The sequence below is a fragment of the Nomascus leucogenys genome, chromosome 4, assembly GCF_006542625.1.
Source record: "Nomascus leucogenys isolate Asia chromosome 4, Asia_NLE_v1, whole genome shotgun sequence".
Classification (NCBI taxonomy): Eukaryota; Metazoa; Chordata; class Mammalia; order Primates; family Hylobatidae; genus Nomascus; species Nomascus leucogenys.
This window is the reverse complement of record NC_044384.1, coordinates 45,301,502-45,323,675: the sequence shown is the minus strand read 5'-3', so window position 1 is coordinate 45,323,675 and position 22,174 is coordinate 45,301,502. Positions and strand designations below refer to the sequence as shown.

Below are 22,174 nucleotides of genomic sequence, written 5' to 3'. Positions count from 1 at the left end.
GTAAAACTTAAACTGCAGTACAAATGTTGTCTGGAAATCATATCCCTTTTAACCTTAGGTTATATCAAATCATCAGGAATATCTGCAGCTGATTCACTTTATGGTAGTGCCACCTGGCTAAGAAAATATTCTATAACCAATACAATCATCTGTAGTAGGTTATTTCAAGGTCAACATAGCATATGTTTTAATTCTTACTTTTAAGAATGTTAATCTATAAGGGGTACAAAAATACACTTAGAAGGAATAAGTTCTAGTGTTCAATAGCACAGTAGGGTAACTGTAGATAGCAATAATTATTTTTTTAAAATAGCTGGAAGAATTGTAATGTCCCCAACACAAAGAAAAGGTAAATGTTTGAGATGATAAATAACCCAATTACCCTGATGTATCATTACACATTGTATGCATGTATCAAAATATTACATGTACCCCATAAAGATGTACAATTATTATGTATCTATAAAAACATACATTTTTCAATAATAAATGTTTAATGGGTACCCGGAATGAAAAAGAATGCTAACTTGTATGTGGCAAGTTCTATTTATCCTTAGTATAAAGGAGAATAATTCTCCTCTATTACTATCATTTCTTATAAAAGGCTATTTTTACCAAATTTTAGTTGACCTACTTTTTACAGTCATCTAATTTGTCCGCAACCCCCTCAACACACACATACACACACCACACACACACACACACACACCACACACACAAATAAGGCTTGAGAGATTTTAACATGATACTTAAAGCCCAGCTTCTGAACTTTTACTGGAACTGATCATGATATCAGCAAGACAAAGTGAGCATTTCTTTATTGGAACCAGGAAAATCTTAAGAGTCAATGAAGTCAGTTCAGAACTTGTTGCTAGCCAGTCCATAGAAAATCTAGGAAATTGAGCTTCATTTGGATTTTCTTGAGATAGTTTATGATAGTCAAATTGAGCAGATTTTTGGTCTTTAGAAAATTTTAACTTGACGTAAACTTATATAATATGGTAGATGTGAAATGAATCACATAATTTTTTAAATAACTGAGTTTTATAATTATTAGTATAATTCTCATTAGATATTAGTAAATATAAACCTAAATTTTTCTGATTTTTAGTTTCTTCAATGTTAAAATGGTACAAGAGGAAAGAAATTGAACTAAATTAACTCTAAAGATTCTTCTCAGTCAAAAATTTTGTACTTTTCACTTTCCACTTAAATTTACTTCTACCAGAACACAGGAGAAGGGAATGCCTATAAGGCTAAGAAAGTGGCAAAAGATGTAAGGGACAGAGAGTACATGACATGTTTGGGAGATAGAATCAAGCAACTGGATTACAGTAGAGGGCTTATGTTGAGATTAGTACAAAGTACAGCTTGAAAGGTAGTTTGGAGCAGAATTATAGCCTTGAAGAGTAGGCTAAAAATTTTGTGTATCACTCTACAGACAATGGAAGACTATTTCAGGAGTTCAAGTTAAAGTGAGCACAATAATGGTTTAAAAGGAATGATCTAGTGTTAACAATTACAAATGAATTAAAAGTGAGATAGGCTGGAAGAAGAAAAATCAATAGAGGGGATGCTTGTAAAAATAGGTGTGAGCTAATTATAGCTTCAGCAAGGTGATGTCATAGAATAGCAAAAATTCATAGACTAACAAAATCTGGAAAAAAGAATCAGTGAAACTGGCTGATATATCAAGCTAATGAGAAGAAAGTCAAAGACAATTCCAATTTTATGTTGGGAGAATTATATTTTTACTTTGTTCAACATGGAAAGCTCTTAGAGAAAATAGAAAATATGAGTTCAGTTTTAGAGGCTTTTAATTTGAAGCATAAATAGACATAGGAAATATGCTGTTTGCAGTGAAAAATGCAAGCCTAGATGAGAGGTCAGAGTTGTATCCATTTTAATTTTAAATAAAACTTCACTTAAAAAAACAGACAGATAAAATAGTAAGGTTTCAGTTTGAACATCGCATTGAAAAACTGAAGAGATCTAGTCATCTATATTACTTACCATGTTTTTAATTTATACTCAGACATATTAGTTATCTTCTCAATTTAATCATGTCTCTTTTATCCATGTGCTTTGCTGGAATATTGTAAGCAATATCTTCTGATTTGGCAGAGCTTAGCTCTGTAAACGGAATGTTTATTATCAAAGAATAATTTTTACCATTTAATTAAGTGTTCCCAATTAATACCTTGAACAGAAATGAGTAGTGCTAGTTTTCTTAGCAAAAGAGGTCTCTGAATATATTATGCCTGCTAATGCCAAAGTAACTGGTTCAAAGCAGTGGGAAAATAATTCTGTTTTATGGAACTGATTGCTTAAGTCCCAATCAAGGCAGTTAATTTAATATATTTGGGGTAGCATCACAGTATGATCTTCTTCCAAATCAATATAATTTCTTTTTGCATGTTAAAGAGCCTCAGAACATGTAAGTGGTCAAGTTCCATAATTAAACTAGCTCCAGTCTCCTTATTTGTGAAATGAGAAATTGGAATGACAGCTAAGTTCACTTTCAGTGAGTACATTTTATTATATATAAACACTACATCATTGAAAAAAAACAAAAAGATCTTATTATTGAATATTTCAGGTGTACTAAAAATGTGTCAAAATTAAAAATTCCAAGAAATTCTAAAATCATGGAGTGTCCTCACTAATATCACCTGGAATTTATTTTACTAAGTTGGTACCCAAGTAATTGCAGTTTTTGCCATTGAAAGTAATGGTAAAAACCACAAAACTTTTGTACCAACCTAATACACAAAGTTTTCTACCTAGCAAATGTAAAGATTTCCAGGGTTGCATTAACTACCTTTTTAAAAGGGAGGAAATAACAGCAAATATCCTAAGCTCCATCTCAGTTGACATAGCAAGCAAGTCTGTAGTATAATCTAGCAAGCTGAAGTGTGGTCTTCAGATCAGCAGTACAGGCATCACCTGGGATCTTGTTAGAAATGCAGACCCAGATTCTATTCCAAACTTGCTGAATCAGAATCTGCATTTTAACCAGATTTCCAGGTGATTCTTATGCACATTAAAGTTTGAGAGACAGTGGGCCAGGCGCGGTGGCTCACACCTGTAATCCCAGCACTTTGGGAGGCCGAGGCGGGTGGATCATGAGGTCAGGAGATCGAGACCATCCTGGCTAACATGGTGAAACCCCGTCTCTACTAAAAATACAAAAAATTAGCCTGGCATGGTTGCAGGCTCCTGTAGTCCCAGCTACTCGGGAGGCTGAGGCAGGAGAATGGCGGGAACCCGGGAGGCGGAGCTTGCAGTGAGCCAAGATAGCGCCACTGCACTCTGGCCTGGGCAAAAGAGCGAGACTCCTTCTCAAAAAAAAAAAAAAAAAAAAAAGTTTGAGAGACAGTGATATATAATCCCACTAAATCTACACCCCAAAAATAGGGAAATTTATACATCTATTTGTAGCAATCCCATCTGCCTTGTCTTCAGTTAATTAAATTTTATGATACCACCCACTCTAATGTCACACACTTAGTAAATGAAAATATGTAAACCTGAAGAGGTCCTTCATGAAGGAAATAGCTTGAATTAGACTTCGCTTAAGAATGATGCAGACCATTTATGAAGACCTCCTCTACTCTAGCCAAGAAATTAGCGCCTGGAGAAATTTAGCTTAAAATCTTAATCGAGGTCCTTTATTATTTGTACCTTCATTCACCAGGGCAAAAGCAAAGCGAATCCAGAAAACCAAACAGAAGAGCCATATGTTCTTATTCATTTTACAATAAATGTTCCACTCTTATCTGCTCTACAGATTGCTTTAAGTAACAAACAAATGACAATTTCCACCTAAGCTTCATTAAGCTTTATTAACATAGAGGGTTACATCTATACTTGAAAACTAGCAAACTGAGCTGTTTGAAAAGGGTACTTGTTTGATTCGTTATGAATAGCAGAAGGATGAGGCAATAAATAAATAAACTAACATTTCTTGAGCATCTACCCTATGCTAAGTGCTACAGTAGCTGTCTGATATAAAGAGAGTCTCTAAACTGTTAAATTTGAGATCTGCTCTCTAATCATATAAATATGGCATTATTGTGATCTGTTAAAACTATACAAACACTGATTCTTAATCATCTGATGACACAAAAATCTATGTGTTTAAAACTTTGCTTTATTATTGCATAGTAACATGTCAAGCCTTTCCCATCTCCCCAATTAGGCATTATTCAGAAATATCTAAAAGTAGGACTGAAGTGGTCTTGTTATTATAATTTCCAAATAAAATGTCTATTTTAGCTCTTAAACAACCATAGAGATCTTATGTGGACCCCTGTGATGATATTGTTTACCTGATGGCAGTCCCTGGAAGTATCTTTTGGGACTATAATTAAAACCATTTTGCTACCTAAGTTTTACCATCATGGAAGACATCATTTAGTCATGCAATGTTTCACCCTTTCATCCCATGCATATCTATTGATTGCTTCCTATTTGTCACAAAATTTTAACAAAATAGTCTGAAAATAAGTACACAGACATAGTTATAACTATAAATAGTTATAAATTGTGAAAAGTGCTATGAAGTAAAGAAGCATGAGACCACTATAGAAAATGATCAGGAGAAAGGGTTCCTCTTCTGATGCGGACAAGAAAGATCCAGCAAGAATAATCCTTCTGAAGACAACTATAGACTCTGGACAAAAATATAGGCAGTCCGCGTGTTACCTAAAACCATGTTAAAAGTCGTGCATATCAGAACCATGTCATTGCTTTATATAGTTCTATAGTATCACCTAATGTGCAAAGAGAAGATGCAGTTACAAAATTCACAGGTTTCCATTGACGCAGTACTGTGCATAGCAAGGACTGTGTGTAGCAAGGACTGCCTTTATAACAAAACAATCATCTGAAAGCACCATAGAGTGAACAAAAGCAAATGGATATCAGAGGTGGTCAACACTTTAAAATGGAATAACAGAGAATATTTTACCTTTTTTACAGCTCTTAGGCTAAAAGAATGCTGCAAAAGGCTCCATGCAGAGTGGATACAATTCCTATAGAAAATCTGCAGATTTTCTGACTCAAGGAAACAAAGGATAGAGTTCAAAGATATCACAACTTGTGAAAAGTAAAGGAATAATCCCAGAAAGGAGAGACAGAGAAAAGAAACCCCAAGTTTTCTTTACAAGCTCTGCAGAACCCTAAACCACACACGCATGAGGCAGACCACAGAAGCTAATTAAGAATGAAATAACTATACTGAGATTTGAGCTGCTGCAAAACAGATTGTTTGCAGTTTGACTGCAACCAAGTTTATTACCTGCTAATACAATAAAATGAAAAAATCAACACTCTTTGGAAGAATTTAAAATAGGTTATTTCCAACATTATATACACAGTGTTCAGATAAAATCCCAAATTACTCAAAAAAAACAAAAACAAAAAAAGTGACCCATTCTCAAGAAAAAAAACATAGACACCAGCTCCAAGACAATCAAGGCATTGGCATTGAGCAGACAAAAATTCTGAAAGAGCTATTGTAATTATGCTCAATGACATCAGGAGGCTGAGGCAGGAGAATCACTTGAGCCCAGGAGGCGGAGGTTGAGGTTGCAGTGAGCCGTGATTGCACCACTGCACTACAGCCTTGGCGACAGAGTGAGACTCCATTTCAAAAAAAAAAAAAAAATGCTCAATGACATAAAAGAAAATATTCTCGGAGTAAAGTAAAAAATGGAAATGTCAAAAAAGAATTAAAAAATATCAAAAATAACTAAAATTAAATACTAGTATTTAAAAATAAAATATATGAAATAAAGTCACAGCACAGGCTCAGAAGCAGAATGGAGATGACAATAAAATGAGAGAGTAAACTTGAAGATATGTAACTATAAAGAATGCAGTCTGCATCTGGCATGGTGGCTCAAACCTATAATCCCAGCGCTTTGGGAGGCCAAGAGGGGAGGATGGCTTGAGTCGACCAGCCTGTGAAAAATGGTAAAATCCCATTTCTACAAAAAAAAAAAAAAAACTACAAAAATTAACTGGGCATAGTGGTGCATGCCTGTATTCCCAGATACTCTGGAAGCTGAGGTGGGAGAGGCACTTAAGCCCAGAAGGTCAAGGCTGCAGTGAGCTGTGATCATGTCACTGCACTTCAGCCTCTACAACAGAGCAAAACCCTGTCTCAGGAAAAAAATAAGAATAATAATAATAATCTGAGAATAGATTGAAAAAATTAACAGGGCCTCAGGTTCCTATGGAACAATACCAAATGGTTTAATATATATGTAATTAAAGTTTATTATGACAAGAGTAAGAAAATGGGGCAGAAACAATATTCTAATACATAGTGGTTGACTATATCCAAAATTTGGTAAAACATATATTTACCAATTGCAGGTTATAGAATTTCATCAGGATAAAAGGAAATGATACTAGACAGAAACTCGGATATTTAAAAAGAGATAAGAGCATTAGAAATAGCAAACATCATTGTGAGGTTCCATGGTGTAATGGTGAGCACTCTGGACTCTGAATTCAGAAATAGCAAACATCTGGGTAAATATAAAACACTATTGATCCCTCTTTATTTTTTTAAAATGCATATTACTGTTTAAAAAAAAATTACAACATTCTGGGATGTTATTGTTTGGATGTGCTTTGTCCATGCCAAAACTCATGTTGAAATTTGATCCCCAATATGGCAGTGTTGGGAGGTGGTGCCTAGTGGGAGGTGTTTGTGTCATGGGGTGGATTCTTCATGAATTGCTTGGTACTGTTCTCCAGGTAGCAAGTGTGTTCTCACTCTTGAGAGACTGGATTAATTCTCACAGGAATGGATTAGTTCCCCTGAGAATGGATTTGTATAAAGGGAGGTTCCTACTAATGTTTGGTCCCTCTTTATAGGAGTCTGTTTTTCTATGACCTTCCACCATATTTTGACCCAGTATAAAAGCCCTCACCAGAAGCTAAGTAGAAGCCAATGCCATGTCCTTGAACTTCCCAGCCTGCAGAATCATGAGCTAAAGAAACCACTTTTCTTTATAAATTACCCAGCCTCAGGTATTCCGTTATAACAACAAAAATTGGACTAAGGCATGGGGCCTATACCAAATAGAAAAAATATACACAAAAGTTTTATCATCAAGGTTAAGGTGGGGGAATACATTGACCTATATGTTTGAAAGATTTATATACTTTACACAAAGTGGTACAATAGAAACTCTAAATAGATTGTAAAAAGGTAAGGATGTATGTTGTAATTCCTATAGCAACCATTAAACAATAATTCAAAGAGCTATGCTAAAAGCCAATATATTTAAGATTCTAAAAATATCCTATGACTCACACCAAAGACACAAAAGGAGGACAAAGGAGACAAGTTGAAATTAAATAACAATGTAGGAAACCTAAATCCAACCATATTAAGAATTACATTAACTGTTAACATCCCATTTAAAATATAGTGATTTTCAGAAGACATTAAAAAGCAAGACCCAAATATATGCCAAAAGTTGTTTCTTTGAGAGTACCAACAAAATGGATTAACCTCAAGCAAGACTGTTCAAGAAAAATAAGACACAGAGAGAGAGAGAGAGAGAAAATCAGGAGAGAACACAGAAAAGATTAAGGCCGTTTAATGGTGAAAAGGGAGTCCATTCTATAAGAGAATGTAAGAACCCTACATGTTTATGCACCTAATAAAAAGCTTCAAAACGGGCCAGGCGCGGTGGCTCACGCCTGTAATCCCAGCACTTTGGGAGGCTGAGGCAGGCGGATCACGAGGTCAGGAGATCGAGACCATCCTGGCTAACATGGTGAAACCCTGTCTCTACTAAAAAAATACAAAAAATTAGCCGGGCACGGTGGCAGGCGCCTGTAGTCCCAGCTACTCGAGAGGCTGAGGCAGGAAAATGGCGTGAACCCGGGAGGCGGAGCTTGCAGTGAGCCGAGATAGCACCACTGCACTCCGGCCTGGGCAAAAGAGGGAGATTCTGTCTCAAAAAAACAAAACAAAACAAAAAGCTTCAGAATGCATTAAGTAAAAACTGATAGAAATAAAAAGAGACTGCCACAAATCCACTATTGTAATAGGCAGCTTCTGACATGGCTCCCAGTGATTCCATCTCCTGGTGTTCATGCCCTTGTGTTTGTGCTGAACTTCATGACTTGCATCTAATCAATGGAATATCGTAAAAGTGATAGGATGTGACGTTTGCGATTAGGATACAAGGTCTTGCTAGAACTCCCTAGCTCCCTGGAACTCTCACTTCTTCTTTCAGTTCCTCACTTTTTTTAAACCACTGCCAGGTTGTGAGATGCTCATGTGAAAAGGAACCAACTGGGCAACAGCTCTTAAAACTTGAGGCCTCGGCCCAACAACCCAAGAGAAACTGAGTCCTGCCAAGAAGCACATGTGTGAACCAGGAAGTGAGTCCTTCCCATCAAACCTTGAGAAGACTGAAGACTTGTGAGAGATCCAGAGCCAGAGAACCCAGCTAAGCACATCCGGAATCTTGACCCGCAGAAATTCCGAAATAATAAATAGGTGCTTTATGTCACTACATTTTGTGGTAATCTGCTAGGTAGCAATAGATAACTACCATAGCCATTACAGGTTAAAGTTTCCAACACCCCTTTTTCAATAATTGACAGAATAAATAGATAGAAAACTGAGGATGTATTACAGAAGACTCTAAAAATATTACCAACCAACTTTCCCTAAATGTAATTTATACACTTCATTCAGTAACAACAGAAAATATTTTCTTTTCAAGTGAATACAGATTATTCATTAGAATAGATCATATTCTGACCCATAAAATAGTCCTCAATAAATTAAACAGGATTGAAATCATTCAGAGTAGGTTCTCTGTCCACAATGGAAAGGGAAATCAATAGGCGAATAATGTCTGGAAACAACCACCCAATATACAGAAATTTAAATCACATTTCTAAATAAAATTGATCAAAAAAAAGATCACTGGAAAAATCAGGAAAAATAATATAATGAATATAAATGAGAAACAGCAAATCAAAATATGAGGGACGCAGCTAAAGCAGTGCTTAGAGAGAAAATTATCACATTAAACTCTAATATTAGAAAAGAGGAAAGCACTCAAATCAATTATCTAAATTTCCATCATAAGAAACAAGTAAGAGTAAATTAAACCTCAAGTAAGCATAAGGTAGGCATAAAGAGTGAAACCAATAAAAAAAAAAAACATAAAAAAGACAGTCAAGAAAAACCAAAAGCTGAGTTTTTGAATAGGTAAATGAAATTAATAACCTCTATAAGACTTACCAAGTATTTACCAAAGAAAGGTAAAAATATAGATCCAAAAAGATAAAACTGATCATGTATTTACCCGAGATAAAAATAGAAAGTCTCAAAAATACTCATACAAAAATATTCGTAGCAGTTTTACTCGTAAGTGTCAAATCCTGTAAATAACTCAAATGTCTATCAACATGGGAATGTTTGATCCAATTGTGATATATTTACACAATGGATTAAAACTCAGCAAAGAAAAATAAAAGAAACCAACTATTGATACACACAGTGACATTGATGAATCTCACAGACATGATGCTGCGCTGAGAGACGCAAAAGCATACAATATTGTATAATTTCTTTTACACAAAATTCTAGAACAGTCCAATCAAATCTATAACGGCAGATATCAAACAGTCATTACCTCTGGGTGGAGGAGGTAAGCAAGGATTTACCAGGAAAGGGCAAAGGGAATTTTCTTGGTGATATCAGTGTCTGCATACTGATCGGTATTGGTTACATTTCTCAAAAAGTCAAACTGTGCACTGAAGATCAGAAAGAGCTAGGGAGGAAGGGAAAGGGAGGCAGAAAGTGAGGAAAGTGGGAGGGAAACAGGAGAAAGAGAGAGAGAGAAACAGAGAGCGAGCGAGAGAGAGAAAGAGACTATAAAGGGACAAAAAAAAGAAAAAGAAAAACTGGCCAGGTCTTAGGGGAAAAATTTAACCTGGATCAGGGATAAAAGCGTAGAAGAATAACAAAACATCAACTTTGAGAAAAATTCAGAAGTAAACACTAAGATAAAAAGAAACAGCCTTTAGAGAATGGATAGGAGCTTCCATGAATGAGCTAAGTTATTTACTGTATTTCTAAGCACGTGTAATTGTGTTTGTGTAATGTCCACTTTATAAAGTATCACACTGGCTTTAAGGATGTACATATGCTGCAGTCGAAGCCAAGTTAAGACTTTTAGAAACTCTATGCACAGTTAATACAGTATTCTGACTTACTTAGGCACATAATGTAATTTTAAATTAAAATTGTAATAACGATATACTATAATATGGATGGATTTATCTTCTTTCTAGAATATGCTTCAAAATAATATGGATAGAGGGATGAATGGGTATATGGAAAGTTCGGCCATGCATTAGTAATTGCTGCACCTGAATAATGGTTACTGTTATGCATGTTTTAATTCTCAGTAAAGGAAAGCTAAAAAGAAAAGGCCAGGCATGGTGGCTCACGCCTGTAATCTTAGCACTTTGGGAGGCTGAGGCGGGTGGATCACCTCAGGTCAGGAGTTCGAGACCCGCCTGGTCAACATGGTGAAACTCCGTCCCTACTAAAAGTACAAAAATTAGCCAGGCATGGTGGCGGGCGCCTGTAATCCCAGCTACTCCGGAGGCTGAGGCAGGAGAATAGCTTGAACCCCGGAGGAGGAGGTTGCAGTGAACCAGTATCGCGCCATTGCACTCCACCCTGGGCGACAAGCATGAAACTCCATCTCCAAAAAAAGAAAGCTTAAAAAAAATGTAGTGACCATAAAATCAGTGTGCTAATTCCAGAGAAGTTTTCATTTACTTTTCATAAATGACTTTAAAGTTTAAAAAGAATCTTTTAAGTATTTTAGTGCCCCTGTAGCTAATGTTAAAAGCCCATGCATAGTGCACCTACTGGATTATCCTGTTCTGGTTAGACTGAGGATTGCTGGTTTTGCTTCTTTTGTATCAGGAAAGTTTCGTAGGTTAAAGGTGCCCAGGTGGGGGGCAGTAAAAATAAAAGTGAAGGGAATGAGCCAAATCCTTCATCACTGCCCAGTAGGGATCATCCCAACTAACAGGAAAGTGACTGGAAAGGTGTTCATGTCAGATGGGGTGGAGGTAGCAGTGGAGCAGGTCCTAGTATATTTTTTTTTCTATCCAGGATGTGAAAAATACAATAATTTGGATTTTTATTTTAGAAACAAAAACTCAGGTGGTAAATTTGAATTTCCTGAAGACTAGATATTGTAGATAGCAACTCTTTGATATGACCTATTGTTAAACAAATGTGCTTATTATATATTGGGCATTCAATAAATATTTTTGGTTGTTGAAATATTTGTTCATTTTCTTTGAACAAATATAAACCATTTTGTAGTATGATTGACAAATAATTGAAAAAGTAAATCAGCTTAAAATTTTAAATTATCAAAATTTTGTAAGAACAGAGAAAAAATGGCAAAGAGAGAAAATCCTTTGTATTTAATTAACTTCAGATGCATTTTTAGAAGTTTCTTAATATAAGAAATAAAATTACATTACCCAAATGAATGGTAACTACAGTAATCCTGTCTGGTTAAGGTAGCAACTTAAAAGAACATACGTGCAAATAAACAACAAATTGATTTTGTTTTAATTTTTATTTATTTATATATAAATACAGATACAAAACTTGTTATCAATTTTATGACATTATAATAAACAATTTTAATGCTGTACTAGGAATATATTTAAATATTTAGAAACTCATAGAGATTAATAATAAATAGAAAGAGAAGAAATTACTCTTTCCTATTTGGGGCAGTGTCATGTCAAAATAGCAGTCTATTTTCAGTTAATCAACAAAGCTATCAGCAAGTATTTCTGGAATAACTGCAAGATGCTGTGAAATGTACAATTGATATATTGGATTAGAAGTTTACAATCTTGATGTCTAATACACATGAAATGGTTAGATAACAATACGGCACATTATATGAATAGGTTTTAAGATAGTGTTTCCATGAGCAAGTCTTTGACATGAGCTCAAAGCAAATGAATAACACTGGGCTGAAAGATGCACTTTGAATGATGGTAAGAAAATGAGAGAGAATATTTATTATGGAATACTTTATGTACCGTAATCCTTAAAGTATTCACTCCACTTCTACTATAAAATAAGTAAATTGTTTTTATTTTCTTTGAAATAAAAAACAAAAGATCTTAAACTATCCACTATTTCTTTTATATGTATCCTAGCGTAGGGTCTTGCTCTGTCACCCAGACTGGAGTGCAGTGGTGCCATCATCATAGCTCACTGTAACTTTGAACTCCTGGGGTCAAGTTACCCCCGGCCTCGGCTTCCCAGGCAGCCAATACTACAGGCATGCACCACCATGACTGGCTATATAAAATATTTTTTAAATGCTCACAGTCTTTTACCGTAATCGTTTAAGTCATGGATATAAATGAGGGAAGTTACAATTATTTTCCTTCATTAAATTAGTGTCATTACAGTAAGAAGCAGACGGCTGTGGTACCGATCACACAACTTAAATGAAAACCTTTCCATATACATAATTCTGCCATCCAAAATTTTTTTGATGTGTTTTAAACATACAAAGCAAAAGGTACCCCAATGGCAAAAGCAAACCAAACAAGGTATCCAGTTCATCTTGTTCATATAAAACATAAAAACATGATCTGTCAGAGGAATTCACACGCTCAAAAAATTATTTCCATATGCTGCATAATGCCAGAAGTAATTTTTAAAGATATTCCTATCATCCTAATCTTATAAACATTTTCCAAGCACCTTCTACATGATATAAACATGCTTGATTCTCTAGGGAAGAAAAAAGTAATAGAATGTTTTTCATTATAAACACTGTCCTTGAGAATCTTAAAATGTTTTTTGAGATACATGCAAATGAAAATAGCAACAATTTCAATATCAGGAAACATTCAGATATGTCTACTGAGCAGCAAAGACAATGCTGACTGCAGACTAAGAATTGGGTACAAATTAAAGCTTTTGGTTTTTGGTTATGATAAAACATGTAAAATCCCTGCTATCCCTGTTTCTTTCAGAATACCTGATTGACATAAAAAAGGGGGAAGTTAAAGCAATATATAAATGAAAAAGCATTGAAACAAGGTGGAATGTTCAAGCTGATCTGGTGATACAGGTCAGGGACAAAAAGGAGGAAAGATCAAGATAATCTTGTGTGATATTTGTGTCACATATAAAATACAAGTATCTTGATTAACAAAGAAAATTTGCATATTATTAGAAAAATCATTACACATATAAATACACTTTGAACTATCTCAAAATGTATCCCCTAAAGGCTAAAATATTCTATTTCCCAACAATAAGTTTTAATTATGGATCTACCCACATATTTACTACACAATTTTAAAGATGACAAATTGGTTAGTTTAGCTTCATCCTCCCTCCTTTATTTTTCATTTAGTTTTTCGTAACACATAAGGCTTCTCAGCATCAAATAAATTATATGGTATTTGCTGTAGGAATTAACTTTCAAATTAAAATATGTGGTTGTTAACATAATTCCTGATGGTCTACAGGGGATTTGGGCTGTATCTACCTGATATGTAAAGAATCATTTCAGCGGGAAAAAATTAAATCAGGCAAACTGATTTTTCATAAATAAAATTGTTTTGACTAAGCTTTTCACTTTGTAACAGTTTCTTTGGTATTTTTTAAAAACATTAGGTTTTCTTTGGAAATCATCAAAGAAAAATTTGACATTTTCCTGAAATAAGTAGATAGCTATTCAGATAATTAATGTGCAATAAGTAGTAGGGGTTTTCTGGTCTTTAATTATCTGGATAAGTCATCTACATTGAACAAATTTATTTGCCAGTATTTGCCATTGATATTTCTGATTTATTCAGTATAATCCATGGTTACATGTATCAAGATATTCTGTATTCTTGGGCAGACACACACACACACACATTCAGCCAAAAAGCAATTTAAAGTAGAGTTAAAAACAGTTTTAGCAGTAAAGTGAGTAGATTATAAGCACCTTCTCAAAAGCTATTCTCCAGGTAGCTTTTTCCTGCTGTGGCTTCACCGTAACAGTGCATTAAAGTTTCATCTAAAACATTTGTATTTTGTTTATGGTCCATTGAGAAAATAAATTCTCCCAGGAGTAAAGGGCATGCTGGTGTGATGCCATTGAGAGATGTGAATCACCATAATATGTATTTAATGAATTGCCATTATAAGGTGGACTTACAGCCATTTAGAGTGTCAACAGATTTGTTCATTCTAACACTAAGAAACAAAATACACTTGACCGCTTACACAAGTTCTGAAGCTAGGTTCTCTCCTTCAGTTCGAGAAGACCGTGGAGAATGGAAACAACATTTCTTCTGAGGTTGTCAGCCAGACAGGAAGATCAACAGAGGAGACATCACAACAGAGCACCATAATAGGCACTGCCGGGGACTGCTGAGCTCGGAGGCCCTGCCCATGTGTAGGGGGCTTCAGTCTAGCTAAGGAGACAGAGCATAGGTGGGATGAAAGGAAGACTACCTCTGCTCTCTTAGACTTAGCAATTACCCCCTAACAGCTGACAGGGCCATGTCTTAATGCTGAGTTTCATAGGTGAATACATATTAAACTTATATAAATATACATCTTGAAGTGATGCAGAAGGAGACTGAATGGACAGACACCCTTGGTGTTTTTTAATACGAAGACATACTTACATCCCCTCAGGTTTCATGAATACTTAGGACACCATTTACACATTTCAGGGGAGGTCAGAACATGATATCTGTTTTACACTGCTGATGAGTTCCACAATGCGGGTATTCAGAAAAGCGAGAGAACAGCAAGGGGTTGCTGACTATCCCTGGGAGCCCAAAGGCAGTCAGGCCTTCTGCAGGAAGAAGGAGACATTGGGGAAAAAAATTGAGGGAGACAAAATTCATCTACTTCACAATTCTGCCTAGGGCCCACCTTAGCCTCAAAATTTGGTAGTGCTCACAAGGAAAAAAACTAACCATGAATTCCCCAAGCCACAGCTCAGTTGATCTATTTTCTTGACCCATGTGGGACTGCTAACATACTTCTCATTCTTGAAAGCTAACCAGTCGGTTGGGGAAGCAAAATTTATGTATATTTTGTGTTTTTCAAGACCCCATTCTTCCCTGAAACAGTCTACATCCAAGGGGTAAGAGTTTCTAATTGATATAATAGCAGTGTCTTTATTTTTTCAACTCTTTTCAATCATTTAAATATTCCAAAATTGTTAATTCCTCATGCCCCCAAACTACTGACAGTTTATAGATAATAGTAACCATCCCCATTTGACCTAAACCACATGTATACTCTATATATCATTACATATTAAACCATAGGTACACACATAGAGTTTTACTATTAACATAATATAGTGAACATTCTGATTTTACCCATGGCCATTCTCATAACAATTATAATTTTAAAAAGCAAGAAATTGTAAGAGCAAAACAATAAACATCAGGAATGTACTTTTGTTGATAATGATAGCTTAAATTAGTACAAGCCATAAATGTTTGTGCATAACCACATTAAAAATATTTTTCCCTAAATGAAGGAATTCTGACACAAACTGCTAGTAATTGTTGAGCCACTGAAGTTGTAATGCACTTCTGAAACACATGTAATAATCATCAAACCTAAATATATCTCTAATTAAAACAAATCCTGCTATGAGTATGCTGATCAAAAGGAAAGTGCTCTTGATATATTGCTGTTCAATTTAGCCCTCCACCTCTTTTGCAGAAATCTCCCAGGAATGCTGCAAAGCCATTAGAGTCTGCTACATACTAAAGCTTCTAGTTTAACTCCAATAGCATGTGTAAAATCCTGGATTATAAATCACTGTTACAATCTATGCCCAGAAATCCATCTAGACTTATTGTTTAGAAGTATTGGAAGATGATATACTAAGCAACATTTAGAGTTGACTGATCAGAAAATATGATAGTTTCAAAACAATGAGTGAAAATTTTCAGTACTTCTCCATTCAACATGCATTATAAAAAATTAGGGAGAATTATCACTCTTTAAAAATGAAGTCCATAAGGGGGACTACTTCTGATTATTATTAGACTCCATAAAAATGTATGAAAAGATCTGGAAAAAAAATCTGAAAGTGCTTTAAAATATATTATTAATATTATTTTGCTTTAAATATTGCAAGCTTATCTCTTCATTGCCTACTTTATTATACCAGTGCCTTTGCTTTCCCATCTATCTCCCTTAATTTCAGTGTTAATTTCTTCTTAAAAATGTATATACCATGGCTATTTGATCCCACTGTCATTTTTATTATTACATTATACTAATAGGTCTACTTATTTCTTTTAGTGGATCCTATACTTTTTAAAAACTTGAGATCTTTCAGCACATCCTCTGCAGAACGGACACCTGGTGTCATTGCCACCAAATTCCTGTAAGTTTAAGAAAAAAAAATTCAATAAGAAAGTCTATAATTTCCTGAATTTGTTTTCCATGCACCAAAATTTGGAAAATTTTAGCTTTCACACGAAAGTTGATCCTCTTTTTCTTCTCCTTTTCCTTCTCTTCTTTACTTTCTTATCTTGTAACTTCATTTCCCCTCCTTTTTCCCCCTCTTGACTGCTTTCTCTTCTGCCTTTTCTCTGACCATTCTCTCTTTCATACTATTTGTTTTCTTTTTGGGTTATTAGAAGGCTAGTTAGCTGCTGCAGTTTCTTATCTACACTGAACAGAAGCTACCCAAGAGTGTTCTGAGAACTTTTACGATATAAAACAATCTCCATTTACTGTTTATGTGAGTATGGTGCAAGTGTAAGAGAAAGGCAAGGTCAGACATAATTACCTTGGCCATTTAGAAGGTAGGAGGGTTAATGACAGATTGAAATATAGGGCACATAGGCAAATGAGACGATTTTAACATGGAACAGAAATTAAGTAAAAAGAAAATAAGTGTATTTTGTACTTTCTTTGTGATAACTCACAACACCAAAATAACAGGTTTTTATCTGCAGTCATTCAGTATATGTATCTTGTTTGAACAACTAGATGTAAACTAAAGACAGGTACTTACATTAAACTTCTTTCTATCCTTCAAAATGTAGGGCAGCTCTTCATATACAACAGGTGAAAGGGGTTTGAATGACATATATAAATTATGAAATTGGTGACTACTTCAGAAACATTGGCTAAAATTGCTTGAAATTACTATCTAAGGATTTAAACAATGCAACTGGATATAAATGTACACATACACATGCCACATTCCCCCAAAAAGAAAGAAAATTATATGAAAATGTGAAATTAGAAATATAATACAAGAGAAAATTATATGAAAACATACATATAGTAAAATAAAATAATTTTCAATCTTGGTAACTTAGAAATAATCAACAATGTTTTCATTATTTTCAGTAAACTAAGTATCTGGGAATTGATCATAGTGAAAAAGCAACCTGTGAGTAGCTATGCAATTAATATTTATAGTGAGATATTGACTTATTATGTGTACTTGGATAGGTCATGTTATCTTACTTATGCTTCTGTGTCTCTGAAGTGACAATACTATTTGCCTTTTCATCCACCTCCTCTGCAAAGATGCTCTGCAAATAAATGAGGTAATGTTTGGGGAATGTTTGCAGCTTGGGAAAGAAACCCACTGCATACATCTAAGAATATTCCATATTCAAGCCTTGTATATTTTGCCTCTGTTTTAAATTGAAATTGTACTGTTTAAGTTCTTGGGTTCTGACCAAAATCTGGGTCAACATAAAAGAATAATTATTTTTAATTTTCATTCTGAGTCTCTGTTCCAATCTCCTGCACGTGTGAGGGAAAACTGTAGGAAATAAACAAAGCACATAAATCAAGCTTTGGAAGAGAAAAATCTCTATCTGAAGAATTTTTTTTTTCAATGACGAGTGTGCCCACTATTTCCCTAGAGGAATATTTCGGTCCAGGAAGGAGGATAGTGCATTCAGTGTGAGTGTCTGTGTGTGTGTGTGGTGTGTGTGGTGTGTGTGCTGTGCGTGCGCGCCCGCGGAGAGAGGGGCGGGGGAGGCGGATGAGGAGGATGAGATCATAGTTTCAGGATCCTCAGGAAACCCTGGTACTGGCAGCAGCCAGCCTCTGCTGTGCCCACATGACCCACAACTCTGGCAGCGGACCCGGCACTTCCAACATTATTAAATAATAAGAAAGCGGCTCCTACTCCAGGCTCAAACCTCCCTGCAGACCAATGGACGCCTTCTAAGAGTTTGGCGAGTCAGTGACTGAAGCGCCCGTCCATTCCAAGGTGTGTGCACGGCGTTTTCTTCTTTGACAGCTCCGGAGTGGGGGAGGGCGCGGGAGTGAAGGGGGTCCGTGTGCCGGGCGAGGAGTGGGCGCGAGGCCGGGCTGCCGCGCTGCCCCAGCCGCCCGGTGCAGCGGAGCCCGCCGCGGGGCGGGAGGTGCACATGACGCGCAGCCCCGGCTGCGCAGGGACCACAGCCGCCCACGGCGCCGGGGCGCGGGCACAGGCGGCTCGGCGCTGGAGCAAGGGCAGGCGCCGCGCACCGAGCAAAGTCAAGAGTGGAAGCGGGCGGAGAGCGCCGGCAGGGGCAGGGATTCGCCTCAACGCCCACTCGCGGGGTTCCCACCTGTGCGCCGGCGCCGGCCGCGGCTAGCGCGAAGCATGTGCCGGGCGCCGCAGCCAGGACTGCGGCGCGGCGCCTCCCCGGGCGGCGGGCGGCGCCTCGGGCCCGCGGGGCGGCGGTAGCGGCTGCTGCAGGATGTCCGGCCTGGGGGCGCAGGGCCGCGCAGGTAAATCTCCACCGCCCTCGAAGGCCTCCGCAGCGCCGCAGCCCCTGCTGCTGCCGCGGCGCCGCTCAGGGGGTGGCAATGGAAGCCGCTCCCTCGCGTCGCGGGTTGAGTTGTTTTTGTTGTGGTCGCTGCCCTCTTGGTCATCCTTGCGGGCTGAGCTGGTGGGAGGTGGCCTGTCTACCTCCATTAGGGATGATACTCACGTCGGGGAACAGTCTGAGGGGTATTGACCGGGACATCCGCGATGGGTTCCTTTGCAGCCAGCGGCGTCCTCTCGTGTTGCAGTGCACTGCGGTGCCCGGGCCGATGCCTGAGTAGGAGTGGACTCCGGGCTCCGGGCTCCGGGCCCCGGGGACGGGGGCGGCGGGGGCGGGTGGGCACGGGGGTGAGTGTCTTCGGCTTTTATAGCCTGTTGCCCACTTCGAAGTTTTCTGCTGGACAGAGGGCAGGCGGGAGGTTCGTTTTGGTATCCGGAGTGGGAGGTGGAGAGAGGTGTCTGTCAAAAGACCAAAGCCAAAGAGAGAAGAGGGGTGGCGACGGCGGGGCTGGGACTCAGTGGTACCACTCCTGGGACTTGATGGTAAAACTTTGCTGTTTAGTAGGCTTGGGGTATGGCTTTGGGAAGATAACTGTAGAACTTGGCAGTGAGGGGCGCAGGGGGAGGGGGCAGGGGAGGCGCAAATATTGGATGTACCTTGCAGTGAAGCTTACCATGCTTTAGATTCATTCTTATTCTAAAAAAAAAGTGTCTTGAGTTCATGCTTATGTTATCCTGTTATATGTCATCACTTGGCATTTAATGTGTTTGTGTTTCCTTTTGAACCTCAGAGATACTTGTGTTGTTGAAGTGTACAGTTACTGATTTCTTTAAAAAATAATAGTTTTTTTTTCTTTTGCTTATTCCAAAGGTGGAAACTTTAGGAAAATAGTGTTCCACATGTTCCACGGTTCTATATGGTTTAGATTTATTCACTGTCTTAATTCTTAGACCACCAAGGGGGTAGGTAATGTTATTAAACAACTTTTGCAGGTGAGAAAATCCAGACACAGAGAGAGAAAATAACTTACCCAAGGTCACACATTTATTAAGTGTTAGAGTCTAGTTGGGCTTTTCATGCGCCACTAATCAACTCATTATACCTAAAGTCTTCTATACTGACCACATCTTTCTATGAAGATGAGCCTTAATAGGTATGTGCTGCATGTTCAGAACAATTAACTCTTTTTCTACTTTTTCTTCTTCTTCTAACTTTCAATACTAAAATTATGGCAAATAACGTTTGAGTAGTTTCCTTTCACCACAATTAACCAAGTGTCCTACAGTAATTAAAGTTGCATGTCCTACAATGATTAAAGTTGCATGTCCTACAATGATTAAAGTTGCATTTCACAACAAAGTTGAGATTTTCAGTAGTTAAGATGTATCAGCAAAGTAAATTATTATAAAGCAGATGGCTAAAGCTGTATGTTTGTTTGCACTTAATTTTAAATTTCTTAGGTTATTAGTCTGTTCTTTGTTCAGATTATGACCATCGTTTTCTTCAGAACACCATCTTGCAGATTTTTGAGCAAGTTTAGTTATATTTAATCCTCTCATTCTGGTGAGAGTTGGGCAGTTTTAAAAGAAGATTTATGCAATTCTCTTTCAACTATCAGTGATTAAAATCAAGCTGTTTTTTAAGGGCATTCGAGTCTGTCATGTCATTTAGCCAATTGTATGTACTTTATACAGAATTGTGTAGTGGTGAAGACTGAAATCAAATTTTCTCATTAGTTCTAAGTTGAAATACTTTTAAAATCTCCACTTGTTTTAAATGAACCATGATTGAAGAAAGGTCTCCATGAGGTGAGCTCCAACTTACTTAGAGAATTACTCTCACATATTTAGAGAATTACTCTTCATTTGAGCTTATCATAGAGCTTTCACAATATTCATTTTATTGGGCAGATGTCTCTTAAGTCTTCATCTGTTATTTTTTTCAAGTAAATTTTAATTGCTTTTTCACATAACGAGTTTCAAAATTATTTTGACATTCATAGATTTCCCTTAATTCTCATCTTTCACTTTAAATTCAATATGTATAATTTCAAACTCACACTTACTTAACATTATAAGTAAAAAGAGAGTGGAATCCAACTAAATGACACGGAAACATGATCTGTGGATATGAGAAAAAATATTCGGCTCTTCAGTGGTTAACCATCCCCTCCCTGCAACACACACACACACACACACACACACACCCCAGAATTATGGCTACATCTTTATTTTGGGATGCTACAGTGCAGTCCTGTGGTCAGAGTGGTTGTATGCCATCAGTAACAAGTGTTTTTGATATTGAAATTGAATTTGATTTTTCCAAGTCCATTTATATATAGTGTTGATTGTTATCAAGACATAAATCCTGTGATACATACATATATCCTTTCTTAACTCAGTGTTCCAGTTTTCTAGCGTGTGTTACTTATTTTAGAGACAGCTTGCTACTTTTATCTCACTTGGTAGTTTTGACATGACCTTTTCCTTTCAAGTCCCACACCTCTAGTTTGAAAGAATTGTACTGCTTCTGCTTCTACAGAGCCTCTTTTTTCCAGGTGTGGGGTGCAGGAGTGGGGTTCAATAGTGAGCAGAAAGATCTGTGAGCCCTGACTGCACAGGGGGACAAGTTTTAATAAAATAATTATACCAATAAATGATTACTTGTAAGTTGAGGTGAGTTTCCTGAATGAAGGAAGGAGTTCTATGAGAATATCTATTAAAGGATCCTGGACTAGACATGGAGGTCAGAACAAGATGCCTGAAAAGCCACATATTTGTGCAGGAATGACACGTGAGAAGGTGTGTGCTAATTCCAGTAATCTTTTCCTAAATGCTTGCATGTTAATTTTCTGAATTATGTTCTGAATCAGAGATGTGTGTCACTCTAGTTGTCTCTTTACTTCTGTATTCACCAGGAGATATGCTATTTCACCTCATTATCCATCCATGGACATGGGGAGGTTTACAAAACTATCAGTACTTTTTTTAAAGCACATGGAACATGTGCTACCTTTATGTGGTTACTCGCCTATTTGCAAAGAGTTATTTAGGTTTAATATAGTCATTTTCTTTCTTTTCCTTGGCAACTACTTTCAAACTAAAAGAAGTAGTTCTGTGTGGTTTGGGAGGTTTCTTGTTGTTGTTGTTTTTGTTAAAGTGCCAGGATGTCTCAAAATACAACTTTAATTGATTTATCACACAGTCCCTAAGATTGTCTCAACTACCCAAAAGAAGAGAAGAGGCTCCATATTGATGGAGATGATACTGAGTGCTGAAGATGCTGGGGAAATTCATAT

General features: G+C 37.0%; 1 protein-coding gene across 8 annotated transcripts in view; it reads left to right on the top strand.

The window, feature by feature from the left end:
- Positions 1–16,626: 16,626 nt before the first annotated feature.
- The window catches only part of DTNA (dystrobrevin alpha), a 393,764-nt gene continuing 388,216 nt past the window's right edge, over positions 16,627–22,174 (top strand). For 6 of the 8 annotated variants that reach the window (XM_030810583.1, XM_012506352.2, XM_030810579.1 and 3 more), the window contains exon 1: positions 16,627–18,332. The gene's annotated coding sequence lies outside the window, so the exon portion shown is untranslated. The other 2 variants (XM_030810584.1, XM_030810581.1) reach the window with 1 other exon arrangement.